The following is a 22266-nucleotide window of genomic DNA, read 5'->3' as shown; positions in this document are numbered from 1 at the left end:
TCTGTCTTTTTCTGCATCTGTCTTTCCATTGCCTTGTTCACTTTTAATTTTTTTTAATCTTGTTTTAATACCTCAAGATTTTTGTTTTTTTATATTTTGATTACTTCAACTTAACGCATCTCATGGTTGCTTTGAAAATAAAAATAGCAAGCTTTGTATTTCAGAAATTTGCCAAAGCAATGTCAGGGGACATTTTAGTGCATTTCGTTTTATTGCTGGAAATTTCTGCGTAGATACTTTAATGAAGTACAGGAAATTAAAATTTTCAGGAACTCTCTCAACTTCACATACAAAAGTATATGTATGTGCATTCTTTAGCAGTATCTGCTGCACACTAGTAAAGGCTTATCCTTCTTGAAGAAGAAAGACAGTTTTAAAAATAAAAAGGGCTCATCCACACAGCTGCTTTGCTTCATCCTGGAAATAGGAAGAAACAGTTTAGGGTAAATCCCACGATCCCAGAGAATGCCATACTCTCTGTAGAACCATCCTGAGCAATGCTACATTGACAGTAATTGGCAAATTCTACCTGCTGGAATTCAAAGATGACCAACCTGGGATAAGCCACCACCACCAGTTGCTATACAGAATGTAAGGCATCCAGAAAGTATCCATGATATCAATCACTCCAAGACATTTTCTCTCCAATTGATTTATTTAGAAACAGATCTGGCATGTCAAAGGCAATTTCCCAAAGTGAAAATTTTTCACGCATTCGCACATCCACCTTCTCTCCTCCCACTTCTACACTTCATAAATCACGAGAACCAATTAATTGCCACTGGAATTTCCTAATACACCATACAGAATAACCTTGAACTTTTCAACTCCTCCAACTCTCTTTAAAAAAATGTGGCAGCTGAATTTCAAAGTTGACACAGAATATGTACCAAGGTATGCTTATAAGATCTAAGTGTTTTGTCACAGCATTTTTTTCCCTTCAAGGGACTATCAATCTATTAATGATCATGATAGAGTGAAGCTTTTAAGAGAATATTCTTCAAAGTAAGAAATGAGGATTTCTTACCAGTGGTTCCCCAAAAACATGCTATGGGAAGGAAATTTGCCACTGCATTGGCTACAGAAGAACTCTCTCTCTCTCTCTCTCTCCCTCTCTCTCTCTCTCTCTCTCTCTCTCTCTCTCTCTCACACACACACACACACACACACACACACACACACACCAGTGGTGGGATTCAATTTTTTTTACTACCAGTTCTGTGGGAGTGGCTTGGTGGGCGTGGCAGGGGAAGGATACTGTAAAATTTCCAGTCAGAGGTGGTATTTGCCGATTCTCTGAACTACTCAAAATTTCCACTACTGGTTCTCCAGAATTGATCAGAACCTGCTGAATACCACCTCTGACACACACACATATGTTCTGGTGTTTTGTACCTGTAGCTGGATTCTTCCTCTATCTCAGTGTTTTTCAACATCAGCAACTTTTACGACATGTGGCCTTTTATTCCCAGAATTCCAGCTCCACACAGCAATCTTTGGAAGAGAGGGAGAAAGAGGGAGGGAAAGAGAAAGGGAGGAATGCCTGGAGTCTAGGAGTCAGAAATCAGGTTGAAGCAAAAGTTTAAAATAGACCAGCACAAGATTTAGTGATCCAAAGGAAAATACCAGTTGTGTTGCAATTTCTAATAAAGACTCAGAAATAAATTGATTTAGCTTCCGAAACAGAGAATGTTGTGACAACCAACTGGTCCAAAGCCTGTCCCAAAATGGGCCAATGCACTTCTGTAAGTGCATTGAGTGAAATAAGATTGACTCTGAAATTATGCTTTTTAAAGTATGGTGAAATTATGATTTGATGCGCCAAATGGGAGAGGAGGTACCCAACATTGTTCCCAATTGTCTGCAAATGATACAGCGATATTATTTACATAATAATATCATTAAAGATATTGCCCAAAGTGGCATATCCAATGGAAATTTTGGACATTGCATCCCATATGCATTACCTTCTGGTCCATTAAACTGAATGTAATTGTTACATTAGGATCTCTCTGTCTCCTTCCCTTCCTCTCTCAAAGAGATTGTATATATCAGATTCCCACTTAAACAGGCACCTGTCAAAACTTTATTTTATTGCTGAATTGCAGTCAAATGTCTTGAAGGTTATGCAACAGAATGAAATTTCAAGAGCAATGAACTGAATGGTACCATGCTATCAAATGTGGTGTTTTCCACATATGTCCAACTGCAGCACTCATTGTACCTGACCAACACAACTAAGTTGATGGAGAAAAGCGCTTTGTAGTCATATCTGAAAATACTGAACGTTGGAAGGCTGATATGCCAGAAGGTTATATTATAGTGTTCCTTGTGAACATACCAAAACATGACATTGTTTGATATGTAAACATGAGCGATCTTTAAAGAAATTATACTGAACTATGGAACAGACTGAAATTTCAATGAATGGCTGCAGAAGCCAACAGATATTCTTTAGCCAGCAGTATGGGTAGGCACTCTCCAAGAAAATGTCATTTCTTCTCAGCAGTGCTTTGTGACTCATTTGTAGATAAATTTAATCTCTTCTCTCTGCCATACAGTTCCTGATGAGATGCTGCCATTTGTCATAGTGTAATTGCTGTTATTCATGTTTGCTGTTATTCCCTCAACAAAAGTGTAGCTTCTAAACAGTTACTGATCCTTTAATATGCAAATACCACCTGCTGTTAACTGAGTGATGGGTTTGTTTCTTGCTCTTGGTTGGAATCTTATTCATTACAGCTGTGCATCATTATGATCTTTGTGGTTCAGGGTTATCACTAGGAACTTTATGTCTCTTAGTTTCTACTTTCCTGCAGTGTGTTTCAGTGCTTCCAGCCATTCTGACTGAGAATTGAATTTTGTATTAAGCCAATCTTTCACCTGAGGGAAATTCTGGTACAATGTTTATGACTTGCCTATGAACCAAAAAGAGTTAATCCATTATATATGTAGATTTCTAAAATGGCTGTCAAGAGTTTTTAAGAAAAATAAAAGGCTTTAAGGGATTTAAAGCTGATGAAATATGGCTATTTCAAATATACCATTTATATTCTCTTACAATATTCTTGATACATGTGATTGATCTCCACATCTAAGATGCATTCATCAACACTGGAGAAAAATGAATGTTCTGCCACTACAGTTGCATACACATAAACCAACATGTACTATGAATACACTGACATGCATTCCTTATAAAAGGCAGCCCTTTATTTCAAAAATCTGTCCTTTAAATGTATTTATTTTTCAAAAACTCACTTTTGTCCTTTATTTAGCTTATTTAATGTTTAACATATACAGTAAACTTATGGTGCAGTCTTTCACATTATGTGAAAAATATGGAAACCGAATTATCATTTAACCCACCTTTATTGTTTATACAAATAGCTCAAGGTGGCAAACATATCTAACACACCTTCCTCCTTCTATTTTCCCCACAATGGCAGTGTGAGGTGAGTTGGGTTGAAAGAGAGTGACTGGGCCAAAGTCACCTAGCTGGCTTTTGATGGCTATAATGGGACTTGGTCCTCCTGGTCTTCTGCTTTCTAGCCTGGAGCCTTAACTACTAGACCAAACTAGCTCTCTTTTTAAAATAAATTCACAAACAGTTTGATTTTAGAAATTTGTTGAAATGTATGCTTTTTTTCTTGGTTTTGCTTGATAAGCAAAATTGGAAGTTGAACATACTGTCACTCTGTTTTGATGTCATGTCTTTGTGCAATGACATCACAAAGAAAACTTGGAAACTGTTAAAGCTACCAAAGGTAGGATGTAGCAATGCAACAGGTACCAAAATGATGGGAGGCAAGAAACAGAGACGCCATACAGATAAACAAAAGCAAGGTGGGAAAAAAATTAAAGAATTAAAAAATGTGCAAGCCAGAAAAGCAGATATTCCTGATTGTGTTCCCCAACAAGTAGAAAGTGTTAGCTCTGGAAGAGTGGGCGCAAGGAACGGAGACGAGACATCGAATAGTGACTCAACTCTTTAATAGTGACTTCAGAACAGAGCAAATTGCTAAGGCAGCAGCAGCTCTTTTATAGAGCTGGCTGCTGTCACAACAACCAATGATTTGAGTTTACCGCTCTAAAAAGCGTCCAATCGGAGGCGACCCGCTGCCAGCCAATCAGATCAGTCAGAAACGACCAATCACGATTCGCTATTCGTGGGCCAATCAGAAGTGCAGGATTACGAGCCTGCTGTGGAAGTAAAACTATTAGGATTTTAAACGAACGCATTTGCTTAGTTCGTAACACCCCTCCCCCCTAGGCTCCGTCTGAGGGGTAGGGTGACGTATTCTCACAAATAGACAGGTCGTTTCACCTGTCTGCTTGATTTGCGCTGTTCCACCAGTTTCTGTCCTGGTTCTGGTTCTGGTGGGCTATTTGCTGAGCTGGGTTGTGAAGACGGTCCCCCTGCTCCGTTGGATGACTCGGGGCTGTCATCTCCACTTCCGTCAATGTTGTCATTCGGGTTCCTTGGACTTGCTTCTATGGCGGTGCTGCTTCGCGGCGAGGCAATCACCCGGCTTGGTCCTCCATTGGAAGGTGAGTATCCCATGGTTGGTTGTGCAGTCTGCTGAGTTTCAATTATCGGATCGTCTGCTATTTCTATTTCGGCCCGCTCAATTTCCCTTCCCCCCCTGGTTTGAGAGTCAGAGGTTGAGCTGGGGGTAGGTGCCAGTCTGGAGCGAAGCTGGTCTACGTGGCGCTTCCATAATTTCCCATCAACAGTTTGTAAACGGTAGGATCTGGGGCCCGTGAGTTGAGTTATGGTAGCGGGGACCCACAATGGGTCACCTGAGAAGTTTTTTGCAAAGACCAAGTCGCCTACCTTGAAAGCATGACACTTGCTGCTGGACCCCAAGGGCTTTTCTGGCGTGTAGGTAGGGTGTAGGCGATCAAGGTGTGAGCGAAGTTTCCGGCCCATCAGGAGTTCGGCCGGGGTTCTGTTTGTGGTGCTGTGTGGGGTGATGTGTTGGAGGAGAAGCATTCTGGTTACTTTGTCATCAATGTCCCCATGTTCCATCTTGTGTAAGGTCTTCTTTATGAATTGGACCATTCGCTCAGCCCTGCCGTTGGCCGCAGGATGAGCCGGCGATGTTAAAGCATGGCGGATGCCCCGGTCTGCTAGGTACTGTTCAAATGCCAGGGCAGTGAACTGGGGGCCATTATCTGAGACTAAAACGTCCAGCAACCTGTGTGTAGCGAATAGTCTATTCAATTTTTTAACGACTGCTTCTGTGGTGGTGCTTTTCATTTTGTGGACTTCGAGCCAGTTGGAATAGGCATCCACTGTTATAAGAAAAGTGTGCCCTTTGGTGGGTCCCGCAAAATCGATGTGGATACAGGACCAGGGACCACGAGGTGCTTCCCACTCAGTTGGAGTTGCCTTTGGTGGGGCAGTGCGAATTTCCTGGCACTTGTTGCATGTGGCCACCCAGGCTTCTATCTGCTTATCTATACCTGGCCACCACGCGTAGCTTCGTGCAAGTGCCTTCATTCGCACGATGCCTGGATGACCATCGTGCAACATTTTTAAGACCTTATGTTGTAGCTTCTCAGGGATGACGACTCTGTCTCCCCACAATATGCAGCCCTTTTGAGAGAACAGTTCAGTCTGTCAGTTTTTGAAGGGCGCAAAGGTGTCGTTGGGTTCGTTTTCAGGCCAACCTCGTTCCACCCAGGTGAGGACTCATGCCAAAACAAGATCCTTCTTTGTTTCTGCGGCGATGTCTCTGGCAGTCAGTGGTGGTGAAGGAAGAGTTTCAATTTGGAGTGCAGTTAGGGTTGGAGCTGGATCATCTATGGCTTCTGGTAGCGGAGAACGACTCAAGGCGTCAGCGTGGGGAATGGCTTTCCCCGGGCAGTGTTGCAGTTGATAATCGTATGCGGCTAGAAACTCTGACCAACGTGTCATTCTTGGCGATAAGATGTGGGGAGTTAGTTTGTCTCCCGCTAAAATGCCAAGTAATGGTTTGTGATCGGTGATTATGGCAAAAGGTCTTCCATATACATATTCATGGAAACGCTTGATAGCAGACACAATAGCGAGAGCCTCTTTATCGAGTTGGCTATAGTTTCTTTCAGTCTTTGATAAAGTCCTTGAAAAAAAAACAATAGGTGCCTCATTTCCGTTTGGCAGGACGTGGCTCAAAATAGCTCCCACCCCAAATGGTGAGGCATCGCAGGTGACAGTTAAAGGCAAAGTCTCGTTATACTGCATCAATACAGTGTCTGAAGTTAAGAGATCTTTTACTTGCTGGAATGCTCATTCTTCCCGATGTCCCCAGACCCAGGAAGCCTTCTTGTTGAGTAGTCTGTGTAGGGGCTCAGCTACTGTCGCCTTCTGGGGCAAGAAGATGTTATAAAAGTTAATGAGTCCCAGGAAGGCTTGGAGGTCTGTTTTATTCCTAGGTCTTGGGGCAGTTTTTATTGCGGTTAGTTTTTTTTCAGTAGGGTGGATCCCCTTTTTGTCAAGAAGGTACCCAAGGAATTCAACCCTCTCAGTAGAAAGTTGACACTTGTCTTTCTTTACTTTCAGGCCAGCGTCTTTAAATTTCTGGAGAACCATTCTGAGTCATTTTTCTAATATGTCTTTAGTGGGGGCGGCTATTAAAACATCATCGAAATAAGGCACGGCCCCTTTTATGCCTTGTAATAGTCTTTCCATCAGGCTTTGGAAGATGCCTGGTGCTACACTCACTCCGAACTGGAGTCTATTACATTTAAACGCACCTCTGTGCGTGACTATAGTTTGGGCCTCTGCAGTCTCTGCATCTACGGGTAGTTGTTAGTATGCCTGGGCTAGGTCCAATTTTGCAAATATTTTTCCGCCGCCCAGGGAGTGAAGAAGATGTTGGACCACGGGTACAGGATAAGCGCTCTGCTGAAGCGCGTGATTTAGGGTGGCCCGGTAATCCCCACAAATTCTTAACGATCCGTCAGGCTTTATGGGTGTTACAATCGGGGTTTCCCATTGGGCGTGGTCAATCGGTTCTAACACGCCTTGGGCTATTAATTTGTCCAATTGTTCATCAATCTTTGGCTTGAGTTCAAAGGGCACTCGACGAGGCTTAAGGTGTATGGGCGCAACATCGGGGCTGAGGCTAAACGATATGGGGGATCCCTTGTACTTGCCTAGTTTCTCGGTGAACACGTCCTGGAACTCCTGGACGAGGCCCGCTTCCCAGTCGTTGCTTCCGGTCTGGTGGATGCCAGCTAGTTCAATTCCCAGTGGGGTGAACCACTGCAAACCCAACAAGCTGGGCCGGTCTCGATCGACGATGGTAAGAGGTAGAGTTGCGGTGTGGTCTTTGAAGGACACTTGGACGTGGCTGGACCCGACAACGGGAATTCTGTTTCCTTGGTAGTCCTTTAATATGATTTTTTGAGTGCTGAGGTTCTGGGGACGGATGTCAGGGATCAGCTGTTTGAAGGTTTTCCAGGAGACCATTGATAGGGACGATCCCGAGTCGACTTCCATCATACACGGTCGATTCTCAATGGTGACTTTCACTCGGATCTTTCTCGCATCCAGTGATGAGGCATGGCCGATGGTAATGGTTTGATGCGCCTCTTCTCGTCTAGCTGACGTAGCAGGTGCTCGATTTCTGTAGTGGTGGTGGTTCCATTGGTGGCTCAGGCGGTCCCAATTTACAGGTGGGCTGCCTGTTGCCTGGCGGAAGTTGCTTTCTCTTCGGATTGGACTAGACCCTCGCTTGCTTCTGCAGACCTTTGCGATGTGGCCCCGCTTCCCACAGGAACGGCAGAGTGCATCGAGAAATTTGCAGTCAGATCACGGGTGATTGGCTCCGCAACCTGCGCATTGACGTGAAGGTTTCTGGCTCCGCTGGTCTCGCTGGTCGCGCTCTGACCTGAGTCGGTTGACCTCCTCTTCCTCGCTATCAGATGAGGATTCGAGGTCTTCGTGGTGAGCAGTTGTTGTATGTCTCTCGGAGAAAGGCGTAGTTTCACTGGCGAGTTGGCGGTGCGGTGCGTTTGTGCGGCGCATTCGAGCGGCCGACTTCCTGGTTGCTTCTGCTGCATTAGCATCGGCGATGACATCTGCGAGGGCGATGTCCCCTTTAGCCATGATCTTGATCTGGGTCGTGGGGTCTCTTAGACTCAGAACAATTCGATCCCTCATGGCTTCCTCGAGGTTTGCGAAACCACAGAGTCCTCCTAGGTTCCTCAGGTCAGCGATGAAGTTTCCAACACTTTCGCTCTCCTGTTGGTCCCTCTGGTAAAACTCGTGTCTCCGGATGACTGTTGGCACCGCGGGCGCATAATGGGCCCGAAGGATAGGCGCGAGGTTATCCCAATTTATTGTCTTGACTTCCGCTGGTTTTGCAAGTGCCTTAGCCATTTTAAAAACGGCAGGCCCGCAATGGGTTAGGAATACAGCTCGTTTCTTGCCAGGCGTAGCATCTTTTAGATTGTTGGTCTCCAGGAACATCTGGAACCTGTCCATATACGAGTCCCAGTCTTCGTTAGCCAGGTCAAATGGAGTGGGTGGTATAGCGCCGCTGGTCATTCTGCCGCTATTGGTGCGCTCTTAGCCACGTGCTCTGTTTGGTGCTTCAGCGAGTGCTCAGTCAGCTCTATCGTCTCCGCATCCCACCCTCGTCGCCAGTGTTAGCTCTGGAAGAGTGGGCGCAAGGAACGGAGACGAGACATCGAATAGTGACTCAACTCTTTAATAGTGACTTCAGAACAGAGCAAATTGCTAAGGCAGAAGCAGCTCTTTTATAGAGCTGGCTGCTGTCACAACAACCAATGATTTGAGTTTACCGCTCTAAAAAGCGTCCAATCGGAGGCGACCCGCTGCCAGCCAATCAGATCAGTCAGAAACGACCAATCACGATTCGCTATTCGCGGGCCAATCAGAAGTGCAGGATTACGAGCCTGCTGTGGAAGTAAAACTATTAGGATTTTTTTTTTTTTTAAAACAAGTTTTATTAAAGTTTCAACAACAAACAAATCATTACATATTGAATCTTTCCCTGTTTTTCTACAATAATTTCCCCAATATTCTCATAAAACACAAACAAACACAAACAAACATAAAAAAAATCTTTTAGTAAAGTACCTTGGCCCCAGTTACCTCTCTTTGCATGGGCTAAAATAATAACACATATCACTCTTCACATTTCTATCTTATTTAATCCATCTTAATTAAATCATTAAATTGTATCTTTTGCCCATTCATTTATCCCTCTATCTCTTCTTATAATAAAAGAAAAAATTTCTCCTGAAATCACTAATCAGAGTATGATGCCTTTCTATCCTCCCCCTAAGTTAGTAAAATTAACATTCAACATAACAAATACCCAATTTGGTTCTGCTTGGTACATTCTATCCACCAAAAATGTTTAAATACATTGTATCCTCCTTTCCTTCGATATTTTATTACATTTTAAAAATCAATCATTAATAAAAACTTCAACATTTTAATTTCTTATTAAATCTTAAAACATTCTAATTTACTATTTCAAATATAAATGTTACAATACCATCTTCTGTACCTTAGCAGAATCTTTCTTACAGAAAATTATATTTCATCCTTTATCTCTAAAAAAAATCCCTCTTCTCCCATCCAATTTTAAAGCTTTGAGGCTTTTCTCCGCCTTTCCCCTTTCTTTCTTCCCCCACCAAATCTTCCTACCCCCCCTTCTTCTTCTAACCTCTGCCTTGCTGGGATCCCTTCTCTGTTGCATTCCCTTTTTCTCTTGTTTGTTATCATTATATTTACTTTGCATCATATTTTTCTCTTTCTCAAATGTTTTTTTAGATCTTAAGTCCTTCATTTTCCTTGCTCTCTTCCTTCCTTCTTCCTTAGATAAGTTTTGGAATTCAATGAAGATGGCGTCTTCGTCTCTTCCTTGTTGTTCTTCTTCCATTTCCATCTGTTCCATTGTCTGTTGGTAATTGACCAGCGCCATTTCTAGAAATAGAAAAGCTTTTTCCATGCCATCTTTGCAGATTGCTTTTGTTTGCTCATATTCATCCCTCAGGTCTTCAAAAAGGAAAGCCATTATAAATAAGTCTTTTCTTTTCTTTATTCCTCTTTCTTCTTACACCAACCAAATATTCCGAGAGAAAGGCAAAACAATCCCAAAATCCACAATCCTCAATAAATCCAAGCAAGCCAAAATTCCCCCTTCCTCTTCCAGGGGTGGTATCAAACAAATAAAAAAAAAGAATCCAAGTCTATATTTTAAAGCCTTATTAAGATTGTATTTCTGTCCTCAAGTCTTCAAGGCATCTCCTCCAACAAAATCCAAATTTATATATTTTCTTTATCCTCTCCCTTCCGGCTTAATTCCGTCGGGAGGGAGAGTAAACTTTCCCTTCAGCACCTCAAAACAGCCGCTTTTTTTTCTCTTGTGGAAGAAATCATCAGAAAACCATCTTTTCCAGGAATTAAATTAAATAAATCTCAAAGCCCTGGGTCGACCAAGAAGAACTTTTACTTTCAATAACTTTCTCTTCTTCCTCCTGCGCATACTTGCCCGGCTGTCAACTTCTTTGTGGCGGCCATTACGGACCGCCGCTGCACCGTCCTGGTAACAGGGGGTTCTGCCGGCCAGGGAGGGGGTCTGCAACACCCCCAAACCCTTCCTCCGGATCCCCCTTACCTTCAGCTACCCCTGCAGGGCAGCCTTGCTCCGCACCCGTCCGGGTCGAAGCCCCAAAACGGCTAGCGCGGCAGGGATCGCGCAGCTTCGCGAATCCCTACCGCTCGCGAAGCCGACAAACCGGAAACACTCAAAACTATTAGGATTTTAAACGAACGCGTTTGCTTAGTTCGTAACAGAAAGTTGTTATAAGTTCAAGATGCCTGAAGACCTCTATTATTGCTAGAAATTCTGTGAGGAATTGGAAACCAACAACCATTTGTTGTCCTGAAATCAAGTACTGGACTTCAGCTAGCTGGACCATATGATATTCCTTGTGAAAAACACAAAAACCAATAAATAAAACACCAGTAAATCAAAAGGCACAAATTTCAACCTTCAGTGGAGATTATTTTTATGATCCTTCTGAATTCCAGAGAATTATTGTTAGAGAAAACAGAACACAATATTGTAAGGGATAATTCAGGGACATCCAAGATCAAGTGCCAGTATGGATTGGTAAAACTGAAACTCAGAAAGGCTGCACAATGTATCAAGCTGGTGACAATATATTTGCTGCTGTACAGTTATTTTTATCTTTAAAAAATTAAAGAACTGACTAATAAAAAGAGAAGTGGCTTATTGAGAGATAGAGATGAAAAACCAACACAGCAAGACAATTGAATTACTCACTGGAACAAAAAAGCTTGATGGTGAAAGAACAACATAAAAATGTGATAAGAAAGACATTTTATGAAGCTGGTCTAGTTGTCCTTGTAGATAAGAATAATGTTGGATAATACAGAGAACTTCCTGAAACAAATGCAAGTCTCAAAAAGAATTTGTAAACCCAAAAGGAGAATGGGATGGCAGAGAATGACATGGTTAGATAGTGACATTGATGCAGTGAATATGAGTTTGGCCAAACTCCCAAAGACATTGGAGAATAGGAGGGTCTGTGGTGCTGTGGGCCATGAGGTTGTGAAGGGTCAGACACAGCTTAGTAACTGTACAACAACAACAACATCCCTGCTCTCAGGGATGATCATAGATTAAAAGTCTTTGCTCCTATTCAGAAAATATTAATTTTCATTCAGTTTGCCAATGAGGAATGTGATTATGATATGGGGTATGAACTGGCCAAGTCATATTATTTTGACAAGATTATCACTGTATTGTCTCTTGCTGATAGCCTCCTGAAAAGAAATCTGTTTGTAGAAATAATTGAAGATCATTTAGCTAATAGTAGAAAAGAGAAGACAGGTCTACTTGCAGCATGATAATCACTAAAGTATTATTATTATTTGTAAATTCTAAATATGTTTTTGTACTGAAGTGTATTTTCTATGCAATAACTAAACAATTTTCCCCATCAAGAGTTATCTTGGCTGCAGAATCCAAGCTATATCAGTCATTAATTACTTTTTACTTCTAGTATAACTTTCAGTGTAGCTTCATAAAATAATGGTTTTCAGCTGTTTTCTACATTTTTCTAATACAATGATTTAGGATTATGAAGACTGTTTCAAAATATAGTCTTTGTATTGTCAATGACAATTCAGAAATGTATACAGATATGTTCTAAGAATTGGGAGAGAGAAAATATCAGTAATAAGGAACAATATAAAGGACAGCTGTTTTATCCAGAACCCATGTACTCCATGGCATAGTGGGATACTTCCTTAAAAGTTGTGCAGTGTTGCTTGCACTTTTTAAATATGACTGTATTTGATATGTGTATTGCTTCTATACTTTTTTTTTGACCCCCAGAGTCATTTCTTGTGAGAAGAAATAATAAATAAAAGTTTCCTGTGTAAATTTATAGCTATAGCAATAGTACTTAGACTTATATACCACTCAATAATACTTTGCAGCACTCTCTAAGAAGTTTACAGAGTCACCATATTGCCTCCAACAATCTGGGTCCTCAATTTACTGACCTCGGAAGGATGGAAGGCTGAGTCAACCTTGAGCTGGTCAGAATCAAATCCTTGGCAGTGGGCAGAGTTAGTCTGCAATACTTTATTCTAACCACTATGCCACTATTTATGCATATAAGCAATTATTATTTTTTAATTATTAATCCATTTCAGATTTTCCCTTTTCAGGTGTGTCCTTTATTTTTTGCAAGAAAATATAGTCAGCGTAACTATGTACTAAGTACCTTCTATGAGGATTACATTAAAAATTTATTCCTTTCTCACATTTTTCCTCTATTGTTGCATTTGCATTCCATCTTCTCCGAATAAAATAACCTCTTCTATGCTCCCACCACCTAGATGATCCCAGATAAAATTCTCATGTGTGAAAGACAGCTGATGAAACTATTTTATACATATAAATTTGCATATTCCCTTCAGCAAAAATAGGGATCAGAATTAATGTGATAAGCATTTGCAAAAGAGATGGCTGGATTCTGCCTCAAATTCTTCACCCAAAAGATCAAAGGTTTTCAAAACCCATATCACTAGCCACCTTCTTGCAGCCCATGGATGCACCCATACAACAAGGTTTGGCTTCATAGAATATCATAAGTAAAATCAATAAACCACTTTATTCATCAGTTCAACGTGTACATAAAATCAGAAAGTGCAATTCCAAGGTCAGTTAATATACTTTTGAATATCTTCTCTAAGCTGTAAATAAGATTGCTATTTCTTCCTGCTGGATCAAAATGCACACTGCACATCGTCCACAAGATAGGGAGACAGAAAGCATCCTCAAATGTATCACTAAATATATCACTAAGTGTATGTACTATAAGGACAGTAGTTCTTGTCAATCTCATGATACAAACTCCTGTTGGAAAGATCCATCTTTCTGAACAGTCATAGATGGATGGATTTCTTTTGCCAATGATTTGGAAGGAGATTTCTTTAAATAACGACTAACTTTCATTTTTGGTTTAGTAAGCATTCAAAGAAAATAAACTTTTGATGCTTTTTGCTGAATTTTTCCATTGTGAAATTTTATACATATAGACATACATGCACACACATTTATCAAGTTGTTGCAACCGACACACTTTGTCTACATGCATCCCCTGCTTGAGTTGGAGACATTGGTAGCCATTTGGGTTTCAGAAAATAAATCAAGATGGCAGCCACCAGCACACAAAACCCTGGATCTTTTCTATTTGTATCACATGCACAAAAAAGTAAAAAGCCACAATGCTTAGTTTGCAGGCTCAAGGCCCCTGATTGAATGTGCAAACAAAACATACTTTGCAGGACAAGTTTACTCTACGGGCCCAAAGTGACAGAATGGCATAGAGGTCTATCACACTGTTGTAAGTTAGTACTTGGAAATGGCAACAGGTACTTACCTCATCATGTCCATTTCTGAAGAGTATTTTAACATCTTGGGTGCTAAAAGATTAAAACAGGCCTTGCTACCCATTCCAACAGCATAGCCATATCATATCAGGCATCATCTGCAAATAATGTTGTTCCTATGCTCAAGAAATGTTCCATTCACAGCTATATCATCTAATCTCCCACACTGGCCAAGAACATACATCACATTAAGCCATAATTTTTCTTATCTATGATGAATATATGTGAATCAGGTCACGGTGAATTGCCAGCTACACTAAATAAGATTCCTATCTTCAGATCTGACCAAGTTGCATTCAGGAAGCTATTAAGCCATTTTCAAAGCTGTTTCCAAGGTAGGTCACTTGATAAGAATTCAGTGTTGTTTTAAATCACTCTCACTTATCAAGTAATTAGCACTCCTGGCACATTTGCTCATTAACTAAAATCTGATCAATACATTGCTGAGAAAAGCAATGAGGCAGGTTCGAGTGTAAGATGCAGACAGAAGATAGCATTCTGTTTGCCTATTAGGACATGACTGATAAAGAATTACACAATAATTCAAGAGAAATTAGTCATGGCCATCTATTCATCCTCCTAAGGCTTTTAATGTACTAGATCCAAAACATCACAGGAAAGAATTTTTTTAAAAAAATGAGATGAATGCTTGTAGAATCATCTGCTGTCCACTATATAATCATGGACACCAGTGGGACTGTTTATGACATTCTAGCTTAATTGTTGTTTATTTTGTCAATTTTTCTTCTGAGATTCTCTTTCCTCTAAAGAATCCTTTGCTAGCATAAGCTAAATGTTAGCCATAAAATTCTAAGGATACAAAGACTGCCAAGAGGGGCTTTATCTGATTCAACTGACCTTTAAAATTTATTTTGCAGCTGTCCAAAAACATGTTAGACGACGTATGAGATTCCCAGTAATTAGGAAAGGAAACTATAGAAAAATCTACTTGTTACATTTATCTACAGAACATGAAATGCATGCTCTCCTTCCCTCATTTTGTTTAACAAAAGGGAGAAAAATGAAAAGAATTTTAATAAGGAACTCAGTATCAAGAAGCTATAAAAGATTAATATGAATCTTATTGTTAAACATGAGAGTTCATTTAGAACCCTTAATAAGCCTCAGATAGAGATGCTAGAATCTGAATTTATCCAGGTGAGATTCAACATTTTGGGTAATTCACATACACATAAGATAGCAGCTCTTTTGCATGCTTATGGAGAAGCTTAGGTTTAATGGATCTCCTTGCTGTTGCTTTGTGGTTTTGTTGACATCACACTAGCATTTTAAGAAAAAGAACTTTATTGTCATTGTACAAGTACAACGAAACTGTGGATGCACCCCAGCAACTGTTTGCAATACAATAAAACCAGAGCACTTAAAGATGAAGATAAAAAAAAAAAATAGGGTACCCGCGTCTCCATTTGCAATTAGAGAGTACAGTATCTACAAATATACACAAAATATACATCCAACACTGACTGTGACACTTTGCCGAGTGTAATACACAAGAGATGAATTGTACTGTAATATCCTGTTTTTATCCTGTTCTATAAAGGTTTTGAAGTAGGGGTGTTAAACTCACAGTCCGTGGGCCGGATACATCACACGCTGGCCATGCCCACCATCAGTTTAGCGAATAGGGGAAAAGTTGCGCTACGTCACATGACAACAGCATGACACTGAGAGTTTCACACCCCTGTTTTAAAGGGTTTGAAGGCTGTCAGGAATGAGAGCAGCTTGGATGGTATTGATAAGGTGCAAGTACTGCAGTATCTAATTGGCTCAATTGGTCTTTCATTCATTAAATTAAAAATATAGCATCCATAAGTGTATAGATAGATGCAAATATTTGACCGATTTCTCAATCTCTACAGACTCAGAGTTCTGTTTCCCTTACAGGCATCATTAGGTTGATCCAGTGTTTTGCAAAGGAACATGGGCAAGTCCTTAAATATCCCAAACTAAGATTGATCAGGTAGCTAAAATGCCCCAGGACATATTTTTTAATGAGAGTTGTTCCTTATACCACAAGGAAATTATGTTTCAGATCCGTACCACTTGCAATGCACAACCAGCTATCTGTACCACAGTTACGTAGCATTGCTGAATACATATTGATTCTTACATCCCTTTTTTAGGTGTTTTTATCCTGCCTTTATTACTTTTATAAGCAACTAAAGATGATGAGCATACCTAATACCCCTCTCTCCTCCTATTATCCCCACAATAACGGCCCTGTGCAGTGGGTTGTGTTGAGAAAGATCAACTGGCCTCATCCACCCAGCTTTCATGCCAAAGGCAGAACTAGAATTCCCAGTGACCTGGTTTCTAAGCCAACATCTTAATCACTAGACCAAATTGGTTCTGATTCTTCCTAAATCATTTAATTAGGTGTCATGGTCAAATCTGATTCCTGGTGACTATATGGATGCATACTCAACTTCAGCTGTCTTTGGTAATATCTGGTTCTTCCAAGGATTTGTGCTTAATTTCTTTAATCCCATTCATCAAATCATTCCATTGTTTTCTCCTATTCCTTCTAATTTATCAGTCCATGAAGTTCTTACTAATGGGTTCCAAATCCATTACTTGAAGACATCTTTGTTTTCTTTTTTAGTATTTAGCTTTAACAGCCATAGATACATTTTCCTGTGGGAATACCATTTAAGTGTTGTGATCTGTCATTTAAATTGCCCTTATGTTTCATGATTTTGTCTAGGTTTTTCACTGCCTTCTTCATAAGGATTAATCTTTTTAACAGAACATGGATCATTTTTATTCTTGAACACCCCCAAAAAACAAAAGTGTCTATTGTTTTCACTATGTTGTCTTCTTAATAGTCATATTTGAAATATGGCTTATAGAAGCTGTCAATAAATTGACATTTAATATTAAATTTATTAAGGTAAACTTTTTTTACTTTCAAAATAAATAACTCTTTAATTAAAAATGACGAAGTAAATCATTTCTACTTTTGGCTAACAATGATATCATTTACATAACTCAAAATTGTTTTCTCATCTCCTATTTATATTCCAGGTGTCATCTCTCTGAATCTTGCCAGTCTTATAATAAATCACTTTATAAGATTCCTGAGAAAAATAATCAGCTATTCTGACTGCCATTAGCTTTAATGTGTCCCATTTTCTGGCCTGATTTACACAAAGTCTTGCTGTAATCTTGCTGAAGTAAAGGTAAACTTCCTTCTCATATTATCTTGTTCTGTTATAAATCTTGTATTAGTTATTTGATCTCATATCCCTTTACTTTTTCCAAAGCTGTCTATTTGGCATTTTTCCATGTATGGTTCTATTCTTCTTTAGAAGTATTTAAACAAAACACCGAGTATGTGAGGAATTAATGCATAAGTTCAATATAAATATATACACATCTTTCCTAATTTCTATGCTACACGTTCTTTTTCAATATTTGTTTACCCAAACCTGTTACAGATATAATTACTTCTGCAACTTTACACAATTCAGTGAGAATTTCATCTGTACCAGAAGCTTGTGAATTTGACAGTAGGTCTGTAGCCTATAATATCTAAAATGCTAAAAAAAATAACTCTTGAATGTGTTCTTTTTCTACAAAGTTTTCATACATTCTACAATTTTATTTGTACAAGATTTTAGAAAGTCTTTCCATCTTCCTTTGAACCTAGTGCTAAATCCTTTAGCTCCTTTGTGGTTTTTACATGTGTTTGAATTGTACTTCTGAGTTGGGATATTTAATGTTTCTTTTTCTTGCCTCTAATTCATGAACATAACTACTAACCAACCAAGATAACTATCATACCTTCTGTTCATGTGTTTTTCTAGCACATTCTCCAATCTACTTTAACATTTGAACCACATCTCCCAACCACAATTTTGGCTTGCTTATTTATTTATTTATTTATTTATTTATTTATTTATTTATTTATTTATTTAGTCTTACAAGTCACTGCGATGAGAGCAAACAATGGTGATCCATTCTGATTTGTGGACAGACTAATCAAACACTGTTTCCATCCTCCACCACTGCCTCTCTTTTCTACCTCTATTTTATGCACACACACTCACAGAGGAAATTTAGAATACTAGCACTAACTTATGAATAAACATGGGTGGGATTGCACAGTAAATTGCTTACCTACTTTCCCCATAATAAAGCCTTGGCAGTTCTTCAATTGTGTCAACTCTTTCTTTCTAATCTCCTGCTCTGCTGATGATGGTTACTTAATCAACAGTCTAAAATCATGTACCACCTCAGTATCCAAAACAAACAAATGAAGAATTTTATCATCTGCTCAGCTGTAAACTCTGCAAACACCGGGAGCAGAATGACTGCTGTCATGACAGTAACTGGGGATTAAGCTGATACCTTGTTAAAGAACAGTTGAGGAAATGATTTTTTTTTCTCATAAATTGTCAAAAAGAAAAACACCACCTAGCTCTATGGGAGTGATTAGTCTGAGTGGTGAATTTGCATCTCATTTGCACCAAGAGAGGAGACACTCTGTGTTGTCTTAGATCATTATTTTTCAAACTTGGCAATGTGTGGACTTCAACTCCCAGAATTCCCCAGCCAGCATGCTGACTGTGGATTCTGGGAGTTGAACTGCACACATCTTAGAGTTGCCTTGTTTGAAAAAAACTGTCTTAAACTGACACACATCCTCCTACAGAAACAGGTAAGATAGTTGGTACAGTACTTGAGGGAAGAAGACCAACCTCTTAGTATTTTGCAATCTTAGAATCAGATAAAGCATTCTACCTTTAGTCTTGCTGGATTCCATCCTTCTTCTTGTTATTATTGCTAGTGACAATGAGGCTGACTATGGCATAGATCTCTTTAACCTTTGCCCCTGCTGAAGTCCCAGAGGGGATTTTCTTTCAACCTCCCTGTATGCTACAAATAAGGACTCTGTTTCTAGACCATTTTGTTACACTTAGGTTTATATTCATAGATTCATAGATTTTTAAATATGAACCAGTGGTGGATTTAATTTTTTTTACTACTGATTCTGTGGGCATGGCTTGGTGGGCATGGTAGGGGAAGCATACTGTAAAATCTCCAGTCAGAGGTGGTATTTGCTGGTCCTCCGTACTACTCAAAATTTCCGCTACCGGTTCTCTAGAACTGGTCCGAACCTGCTGAATACCACCTCTGAGATGAACTATGAAGCTATGACAGTTTAAATTATAAATTATATATGAGGTTGGTTTTCAAGATGTTGTAAAGACTATTTCATCTTGCTTCATTTTAGTGAGGAAATTTCATTGTAGTCAGTCCTGAAGAAAGAAATCTGACACTGAATTTTTCTTTCTATATCTTGGCCAGGGTTTCTATTACAATGCTTCATTTAATAACGATTTGCAGTCATGACAGTAATAAAAAACTAAATTTGTGACCAATCCTCAAATTGATGGCCTTCACTATATAGGTAATCCTCAGATTACAAATGCAACTGAGACCTGGCACTCCATCACTAAGGAACATAGTTATAAAGTGTGATTTCACGTGACTGTGTCACACTTAGCAACAACAATTCTGACAGTCCCTGTTGCCATTGTTAAACAAGGACTAAATATGAACTGAATATGAAATCTCCAAGGCAAAACATTTAGCCACCTAAGCTAATAAAGTAAAAAGTATTCTGGCAAAAAAACCTCCCAATGTATCAAAAAGCAACTTATATTCCTTATGCTAACTAGATATGGTATCTAGTAATATTCTGTTAAAACTTGAAGAATCATAACATGGGCATAGTTATTCAGATATGATTGTGAGATAATAAAAAGTGGAAATTTGTATCAAAAATTAAATAACTTTCTATATAGATATTCCAGTTTGAAAGAGTATGGTTTTATCTGTGCAATATATCCAGGAATATGAAATAGGCGAAGAAATATCTGCAGCATTGCTGGTGGAAGACAAAGGAAGAACTGGATTGAACATGGGTAGGAGCTGTTATTAAGACCTACCTCATGGTGTTTCAGGCAATGAGGCATAAGTGCCTCTCCTCACTAATTGCATCTGCAGATAATCAGCCAACGACCCTCTTTAAAGTGAGCCATCGCCTCCTGGGAAGGATACAGAAGTCTACACAAAGGGGTGCACTGAGGAATTTGCTGATTTTCTGGAAGAGAAAATCACTCAAATTCGTTCCCAGTTAGATGACAGTGTGGTTGCTGGTGTGGTGGAGGATCTGTTGCGTGAGGAAGTGGGCAAGATCCTAGGGAGTATGAGTGCAAGCACCTGTGTTTCTGATACTGGAAACATGTGTTTTAGATACATGCCCCTCATAGCTTGTAAAACTTCCCAGGAAGTGGCATATGGGTAGGTACTAGTGAGGATTAATGCTTTCCTATGAGAGGGGGTTGTGCCCCCAGCATTTTAAGAAGGCTGTGGGCCCCCTCATTTTAAGAAACCATCTCTTGACTCCACGCTATTGGATAATTTTTCTCCTGTTTCCAATCTTCCTTTTCTGGGGAAGGTTGTTGAGAAGATAATTGCACAATAGCTCTAGAAATTCCTGGATGCCATGGGTTATCTAGACCAGGTTTCAGGCTTTGATATGGGGTGGAAAATGCATTGATGATCCTCTATGGTGATCTCTGGAAGCAGGATAGAGGTAATGTGTCTAGCCTCACTCTACTTGACTTCTTGGTGCCTTAGATATCATTGATCATGGTATCCCTCTAGAGAGATTTCAGAGGTTGGGAGTAGAGAGGTCTGTGTTGTCCTCATTGATTTCCTTCCTCTGTGGTCTCTGTCAGTTGACGTTGATAGGAAGCAAGAGGTCCACCCTAGATCCCTGCTTTGTGGGGTCCTACAAGGCTCAATACTTTATCCACTTCTGTTTAACATCTACATAAAGCTGATGGGTGAGATCATCCACCACTATGGGCTGAGATATCATCTATATACTGAGGATACCCAGCAATATGTCACAGCCCATGGTGAATTATGCCATGGTGTGACTTAACTCTTGCAGCGCTTGGAGGCTCTTAAAGGCTGGATGGGAAGCAACAGTCTAAAACTGAACCCTAGCAAGATAGCAATAGCACTTAGACTTATATACCACTTCACAGTGCTTTACAGTCCTCTCTAAGCAGCTTACAGAGTCAGCATATTGCCCCCAACAATCTAGGTCCTCATTTTACCCATCTCAGAAGGATGGAAGGCTGAGTCAACTTTGAGCCTGGTGAGATTCAAACTGCAAGCAGCCGGCAGTCAGCAGAAATACCCTGCAGTACTGAATTCTAACCACTGCATCACCATGGCTCTGGTTTTACTGGTTCTGCATTTGGGATTCTTTGGACCACGTAGAATTGCCACCTATGGCCTTATATTGGGTGGCACCGCACCAGATAGACCCAGTGTGTAATCTGGCAGTTCTTCTGGACCTGGACTTGTTACTTCTGTTTGAGGAGCAGGTGGCAGTCATGGCCAGGAAGATTTTTGTGCAACTGAGGGTTGTTCACCAGTTATGCCCTTCCCTGCAACAATTCCTACTCACACACTCTAGTCACCTCCCATCTGAACTATTGCAATGTGCTCTACGTGGGGCTGCACTTGAAAAGTATCCAGAAGCTTTAATTTTTTCAAAATGGTTTTGGCCAGGCTAGAGGTACACATGTGTCATCTCTCTGCGGGAACTGCACTGACTGCTAATTTGCTTCTGGGTCCAATTCAAGGTGCTGGTTGTCACCTTCAAAGCCCTTATATGGCTTGCAACTTGATTACTTGAAGGACCGTCTTTTCCCAGTTACATCTACCTTACCCACCACAGCAGGGAATCCGAGAATGCTGCTCTCTGACCAACCTCCAGGACCAGGAGCCTTCTTTGTCATGGCTCCATGCCTATGAATTTCATCCCTGTGGAGATAAGTCTGGTTCCCACTTTGATACTCTTTCACAAGAGCCTGAAGACTTGAGAATGGCTTATTTGACAATTGTTACAAGTGGAATAAGGGAGTAGTTATTAACATAGTCACTGAGAGTGATTTTCTTAAATAGATAAATATAAACATATAGAGCTGTTTGATATGTTTTAAAAAGAAAAGCAATGTTATCTCTTGTTTGCTGCTCATAACATATGTGATTTTTTTTAGTAAATAATAAGAGTGAACCGGAACTTGAAATATGAACCATTCAAGCTATCAGAAGTGGACAGTTCAGTTGCTGTGTTGTCTGTTAATAGTTCAGCCTTTCTTTACAAGCCTTAAGATGGAAGTACTTTAGCAATTTTATTGTGTGAATGCTGTTTTGTGCTAAACCAACTATGTTATCTTTTGTTTCTTTAAAAAGAAAGG

General features: G+C 40.0%; 1 protein-coding gene and 1 pseudogene across 9 annotated transcripts in view; both read left to right on the top strand.

Annotated features, from left to right (window-relative positions):
* The window catches only part of RALY (RALY heterogeneous nuclear ribonucleoprotein), a 266632-nt gene that overhangs the window by 176699 nt on the left and 67667 nt on the right, over window positions 1-22266 (top strand). For 4 of the 9 annotated variants that reach the window (XM_087959443.1, XM_087959440.1, XM_087959439.1 and 1 more), the window contains one exon: window positions 17003-17157. The exons of the other annotated variants lie outside the window; for them this stretch is intronic. The gene's annotated coding sequence lies outside the window, so the exon portion shown is untranslated. The remainder of the gene's footprint in view (window positions 1-17002; window positions 17158-22266) is intronic. 9 annotated transcript variants of the gene reach the window in all.
* LOC113421360 (histone PARylation factor 1 pseudogene) lies at window positions 10843-11648 on the top strand (annotated as a pseudogene).

Source organism: Notechis scutatus, chromosome 3 (assembly GCF_049901735.1).
Source record: "Notechis scutatus isolate UNSWTSFEM ecotype Mainland chromosome 3, rNotScu1.2, whole genome shotgun sequence".
NCBI lineage: Eukaryota > Metazoa > Chordata > Lepidosauria > Squamata > Elapidae > Notechis > Notechis scutatus.
The sequence above is the reverse complement of the archived record's forward strand: the minus strand, read 5'-3'. Positions and strand labels throughout refer to the sequence as shown.